The sequence below is a fragment of the Gopherus flavomarginatus genome, assembly GCF_025201925.1.
Source record: "Gopherus flavomarginatus isolate rGopFla2 chromosome 11 unlocalized genomic scaffold, rGopFla2.mat.asm SUPER_11_unloc_1, whole genome shotgun sequence".
In the NCBI taxonomy this organism is placed as follows: Eukaryota; Metazoa; Chordata; order Testudines; family Testudinidae; genus Gopherus; species Gopherus flavomarginatus.
In genome coordinates, this window is record NW_026114602.1 from 1,744,126 (window position 1) to 1,751,106 (window position 6,981).

A 6,981-nucleotide genomic window follows, 5' to 3' on the forward strand; every position below is an offset into this window, starting at 1 on the left:
TATACAACGGTACTAACACCTCCTTATCTTTGCTGGAAATACCTCGCCTGATGCATCCTAAAATTGCATTAGCTTTTTTAACAGCCATATCAATGACTGTTGCCAGAACCGTGAGCAACGGCTGCAGGATTTCGCCCTGGCACCCCAAATGCTGCCCTGAACCAAGCACAGCTTCTCCAAGATGGAGAAACAGCAGGGGCTGAAAAACAATTTCAGATCCCTGCAATGTGCAGAAAAAGAGCTCTGGGTCCTCAGTGCAGGACACTGTGTTCCCAATCACATGGTCTTTGTCAGCAGGACTCTAGGGGCACATCACAAGCCTTATTAGGCAGAGCTCTGTGCCCTGCAGGGGGGTTTGCTGAGCAACACCCCCACCCCTCAACCTCCCATGACGGGTTGGATCACAGAAACCCCCATGGGAGCTGCCAACTGTTTTGCCAAGACTGTTTTCCCTGCCAGCTCGGGCCCCAGTACTCTGTCTTGCTGATCCAGACACATCTGTCTGCTCAAACACAGACCCAGGGTCTAAATTACCTGCCCCAGTTCACAGAAGTGTGCTTGTCTTTAGCATTCAGGTGCCCAACTCCCAATGGGGTCTAAACCCTAATAAATCCATTATAGCCTGTATAAAGCTTATGCAGGGTAAACTCATAAATTGTTCACCCTCTATTGCACTGATAGAGAGATATGCACAGTTGTTTGCTCCTCGAGGTTTTAACACATACTGAGTTAATTAATAAGTAAAAAGTGATTTTAATAAATACAGAAAGTAGGATTTAAGTGGTTCCAAGTAGTAACAGACAGAACAAAGTAAGTCACCAAGCAAAATACAATAAAATGTGCAAATCTATGTCCAGTCAAACTGAATACAGATAAGATCCTCACCAGCTCCAGAATGCTCCCTTTTACAGACTAATCTTTCAGCCTGGGTCCAGCAATCACTCACACCCCTTGCAGTCACTGTCCTTTGTTCCAGTTTTCTTCAAGTATCCTGGTGGATGGAGAGGCTCCTTCTTTAGCCAGCTGAAGACAAAATGGAGGGGTCTCCCAGTAGTTTAAGTAGACTTTCTCCTGTGGGTGGAGACCCCCTCCTCTCCCTGTGTATGATCCAGTCACAAAATGGACATTTGGAATCACATGGGCAAGTCACATGCTCATGCATGACTAAGGATTTGCAGGTAGCAGCCATTACCCACATGCTACCTTGAACATCCTCAGGTAGACTTCTTATGTGGATTGGAGTCTTCCAAGATCTTTTGTCTGTTAAGAGCTTCCTGATCGAGCACTTAACTTGCACATTCCTTTCCCAAGAAGTGACCAAATGTTCTAACTAAGGCTACTTAGAAATCAAGCAATTATACAGCTAATGTTCATAACTTTGTACACACAAATGGTGCCTGCATACAACTAGGATGAACATAACCAGTAGATCATAACTTTTACATAGATATGTTACATGGAATATGTAGCAAAACCCTATTTCAGTTATATCACACATACATTTATAAGCACCCACCCATAAAGCTTTATGGGGCGCACTGTCAAACACCCCCTTAGGTGGAGCAGCCATTTCTAAGAAACTGCTTCCAAAATGCTTGAGTTCAATTCTCCAACAGGCCACCAGCCTTGGTGGACACTGATCTGATGAACCTCCAGTGAGATCCTCAGTTTCCTGCTCCAGGCCAGGAGGTGGCAGTGATGGCTAGTTGTTGTTCAGCTCGGGCCTTAATTTATGGAAGGTTTATCTGGAGCATAGTCCAAGCACAGGACTTAGAACCAGAACATAGTTGCAATCAGACTCCTCTCTACCCAGGGCTATAGGCTGTTTAGCCCATTCCTGGCCATGTGTGGTCCAACTCCTGTTGGCCATCTCTGTGACATAGCTCCATCATCTACACAAGGACATAGCACACTGAGGACCATCCAACAGCTCCCATCCTGTGGCCACCTCCAGGATGAATGATGAGCCCTAGACAGGCCATAGAAGGAGAGGAGAGGGTGGTGGTCCTCAGGAGAAACTGTTGGAACTTCAGTCTCCAGCCTGGCCCTATCCTCCTCCTCACATAAAATGGTCTTTCAAAAGACATCCATAATCCCAACTAAACAAACTGAACTCTGACAGGCCAAACCCTCAGCTGATATAAATCGGCCATAGGGCCAGGCCATCATTCGTATAACCAGCTCTAGCTACTCTGGAATCAATGGAACTGTCTTAATTTACACCAGCTCAGGACATGACCCTTCTTTTTGAATGTTTGCCTCTGGCTACTTCTTAGTGACCAATTTCAAGCATCCAGGGCAGCCTGAGCTGTGGGTTCCCCTGCTGGCTGCATCCCAAGAGCTGCTGATCCAGTGCAGGGAAAAAAACAAAACAAAAAAACCCTCTGTTCCCTCTAGAAGTAATTATGTGGCATGAATGAAAGAAGAGGCTATTCCAGGCCAGCTGAGATTCTGGTGCCACTAGGCTCTAAGCTATTGTAGGTCACCTGTCTGTGCTAGAAATATATATTTGATTTGGCAAGTATCTTGAGACACTCTTTGGCCTCAGCCCTGCCTTGTTTTTTAGCCAAGGGTCCTTCCAGAGATGTTGCCATTGTGTAAGATCCAGGCTGGGTTGTATTCTCCCTCTGTGGGGTCAGTTAGAGTATTTTGTCAGGGTGGTTTACTCAACCAGATGAGATCATTGCTGGGCTCATAACCCTGGAGACATCATTTAACTATTTAGCCCCAGAGTAGGTACTTCCTGGGCTGGAGCCATGTCAAGCTGTACAGCTGGGAGGGACTTTCAGTCCATGATCCTATTTAATCCTTCTCTTCTTAGCCAAGCCTGCCCCAGGAGTGGAGCAGGAAGTGCCCATGTGTGGAGTGGATCCCTGTCTGCTTGGAACTGCAGAGAGACGCAGCAACTCAGAAATCCAGTAACAGAACATGAAAATCAATGCTGGATAATGCAGTGATGGGTTAATGAGAGAGACAAAGAGATTGTTGTGCATAGAGACATATAGATAGATAGTGGCCAATAATTTCTAGCACTGCAGGATCAAATGCTTGCAAGTTGGGAAATGCTGTCCAAAAACCAACACAGTAAGTTTGCTGTTGTCTTTTTTTCTTCATTAGAAAAAGTTGTCTTTTTATAGAAGTCCCCCAAATTTCCAAACATTGGGATTTTTGCAACAGAGAACAAATCATTCCTTGCTGAAAACTGAAAAATTCCAGCCAAAACCTCCCTCTCCCCAAAGAAAAAAAAATCAGCTTTTAGATACATAGATAGATAGATAGATACTTTCCATGAAAATTTTTTTAACTGAAAACACAAATTTTCTTTAAAATTTTAAGCAGAACATTATTGACCAGGGTGGGAAATACTGCTATTATTCAATGAGGGATAGCTTAGTGGTTTGAGTATTAACCTGTTAAACCCAAAGTTGTGAGCTCAATCTTTCAGAGGGCTGCTTCGGGATCTGAAGCAAAACTTGGTCCTGCTAGAGGAGGCTGGACTTAATGACCTTTTAGGTACTTCCATTTCTAGGGGATAGCTATATCTCCAATTATAAAAAATATAACAATAAAAAAAGCACTGTCATTCTGTTACATCCATTTTTATTTCTGTTTCAAAGACATAACCGCAGGATGACAGAACTGAATAAACAGCAGAGCTGACACCCAGGGAATATGTGCTGTACCTAACAGACATACTAGAACCTTAAAACTCAGAGTCTGGGTTGAATCAAGCAGTGGCAGGCTGTCTATCTGGACTTTGCCCAAGGACACTAAGGGCATATCTACACCACAGCTGGGGGCATGCTTCCAAACTCAGGTAGACAGACTTCACTAGCTCATAGCAGAGTAGATGGGGCTAGCACAGGAAGCGGCTCAGTCTAGCCACCTCAATACGAGCCTGCCTAAACTCTGTGGGTTCGTAGTTGGTTGAAGCCTGAGTTGGTGCCCAGGCTACCTCTGGCTACATGGGTATGTTTTGTGCAGTAACCTGAGCAGAGATAGCCCATGTCCATCTACTGGAGCTGGGAAGCTATTCACCTCTGCTATGTAGGTGAACCCCCTGGAGGTCAATTGGACAGGAACCCAGACTTCCTGGTCTATCACCATATCCTGTGTGCAGCACTACTGCCTGCTAAGCACAGAGTCTGTAAATGGGTTCACAGTGCAGATACATGATAAGACACAGCCGATCCCCTTCAGAGCTCATAAAAAAGAAGTCAGAGAAAAGGAAGGAGGGGGAAACAGAGGACTGAGGAGAGGAAGTGACTGTCCCTAGGTCACACAGCAGGTCCCTGGCAAAGTAAAGAACAAAAGCCAGGTCTCCTGACTGCTTCTGACCCGCACAGACCAGATATAAAGTCACAGAGGGAAAAGACACAACCTAGCAGTAACTGTGCAATGCTTCTAGCCCATCTTTACTCAGAGATGGGAGTGCTGCTGGGATTGGTGCCATATTTGTAAAAGCAGCAAAGTGTCCTGTGGCACCTTATAGAATAACAGACGTAGCTGCTTTTACAGATCCAGACTAATACGGCTACCCCTCTGATACTTGATATTAATTAATTTGTAACCAAGTGGCAGGTCACCTATAAACAGAGTTCGGGGAGGAATTGTTACAGAAAAGCTAGCACTTAGGATGCTCAGCGAGCCTGTCATATTCCCCTAGAAAGTGGGAATTGGGCTGTCTTGGGGTTCTAGTACTTTAGTTTCGTGCTGAAGTTTTTCCTGTGTTGTCTGACGGAGTTGAGGACCCATCTTTGCTTGATCTGTGGGGGATTTTTGCAATTTGTTCCAGTCTTTAATGCATTTGTTCAAGTGACATCTTAGGCCAGATCCCCAGATGGTGCAAAGTGATGCAGCCCCATGGATTTTATGGGAGTTATGCTAATTGACGCTAGTGGGATAACACACCTGAGTAGTGGTCTGATCGTAGGCAGTACTTGTAGACACGTTGGTCCCAGAATATTAAATAGACAAGGTTGGTGAGGTAGTATGTGAGGCTCGAAAGCTTTTCTCTCTCACCCATGGAAGCTGATCCAATAGCAGCTATTGCATCATTGACCTTCTCTCTCTAGTGCTCTGATAGTCAGCAGGGAGGAGCACTCCCTGCCCCTAGTCAACGGAAGGATGGGAGGAGTGCTGTGCACATTTAATAGAGTATCGTGGGACATTACTCAGAAGGGAATCAAGGCCATTCTCTCTGACACTTGAATCCTGACTATGGACCTTCTCCTTCTCTCCACAGCCATCACACAACGTGCTGAGGAAGAAAATGTCCAACCAAACCACCGTTACAGAATTCATTCTCCTGGGATTCTCTGATATTCGGGAGCTGCAGATTTTGCACTCTGTGATGTTTCTGGTGCTTTACCTGGCAGGCCTTATTGGGAACCTTCTCATAATCACAGCTATATTCCTCAACCACCATCTTCACACCCCCTTGTACTTCTTCCTGATGAATCTGTCTATTCTGGACCTTGGATACATCTCTGTTACCATCCCCAAATCCATGGCCAATTCGCTCATGAACACTAGGGTGATTTCTTATTCTGGATGTGTTGCCCAGGTCTTTCTTCTCTTGTTCCTTGGTTTGGCTGATGTTGGCATCCTGACTGTCATGGCATATGACCGATATGTCACCATCTGCCAACCACTGCACTATGAGAGGGTGATGAACAGGAGAGTTTGTGTCCAAATGGCAGCCAGTGCCTGGATCTGTGGTATTCTTTACTCTGCCCTGCACACCGGGAACACATTTGCAATATCCTTCTGTGGAGGTAACAGAGTGGATCAGTTCTTCTTTGACATCCCTCAGCTACTCAAGATGGCCTGTTTTGACTCAGACCTCAGTGAAAGTGGGGTTATTACCTTCAGTGCGTGCTTAGTCTTAAACTGCTTTTTTTAATAATTGTGTCATATGTTCAGATCTTCAGATCAGTGCTGAGAATCCCCTCTGAGCAGGGCCGGCATAAAACCTTCTCCACCTGCCTGCCTCACATCACTGTTGTTTCTTTGTTTGTTTCCACTGGCATCATTGCCTACCTGAAACCCAACTCCAGGTCCATATCACGTCTGGATCTCATGGTGGTGGTTTTCTATTCCATGGCATCTCCAATGCTGAATCTGATTATCTACAGCATGAGGAACAAGGAGATCAAAGCTGCCCTGAGGAAACTGATTGGGCAGAGGTTATTTATGACCAAATAAATGTCCATCTTTCTCTTTTGCTTTTAATTTCCTAATATGTTTCCTTATAAATATAATCAAATAATGACATCATTGTCTCCATGAGAACATGGTTTGCCATCTCTTTATGCAAAAAGGGGAATTTTCACTGGCAAAAATTAAAACACCACTTAAGTCAACGGACCTAATGTAAATGCATGCCAACGTAAATAATATCATTATCTATCTGTTTGCCTGTATATCTATCTATCACAGGATTGTGTACTGCCACCCATCACCATGCTATGTTAGCACCTTCTGCATAAAATCATTAGCCATATCAAAGTCCTTAGTGGGGACCTCAGGGAGTGTCTGTCTCTTCTTTTTTGGAGTAAAAATTGGATTGCAGTATCAGTGCAGTACCTGTTAGTTTTTTGCCTCTGTCTCTGTCTCTGTGGGGTTAATTTTTTGGTTTTTGGTTTTTGGTTTTTTTGGACAGTTGATTTCTTTCTTTGTTTGAAGTTTTTTTAAAGTGAGAATGACTGGGCAGATGGTAAGTGTTCACTTAGACAGCATTGCCGATGTTTTGTTACCTATCGGGAGTGCCCAAATGTCATCTGTTGATGGGGTTTCCTGAGCAAGCTGAAAGTTTTCTTTCCACAATGATAAAGGTATGCACAAGAAGTGTCTGCATGGTTGAGCTTTTGCTGAAATAATTATATGAATAGGGCTGGGATATCATCATACTTTTAATGATGTGTTAGGGAACCAAGAGCTTTAGGTAAACATCTTTTCATTATTGTAACCCTAAATAAA

General features: G+C 44.3%; 1 pseudogene; it reads left to right on the forward strand.

Annotated features, from left to right (window-relative positions):
• Nucleotides 1–5,272: 5,272 nt before the first annotated feature.
• Nucleotides 5,273–6,207, forward strand: LOC127040922 (olfactory receptor 14A16-like; annotated as a pseudogene).
• Nucleotides 6,208–6,981: the final 774 nt, after the last annotated feature.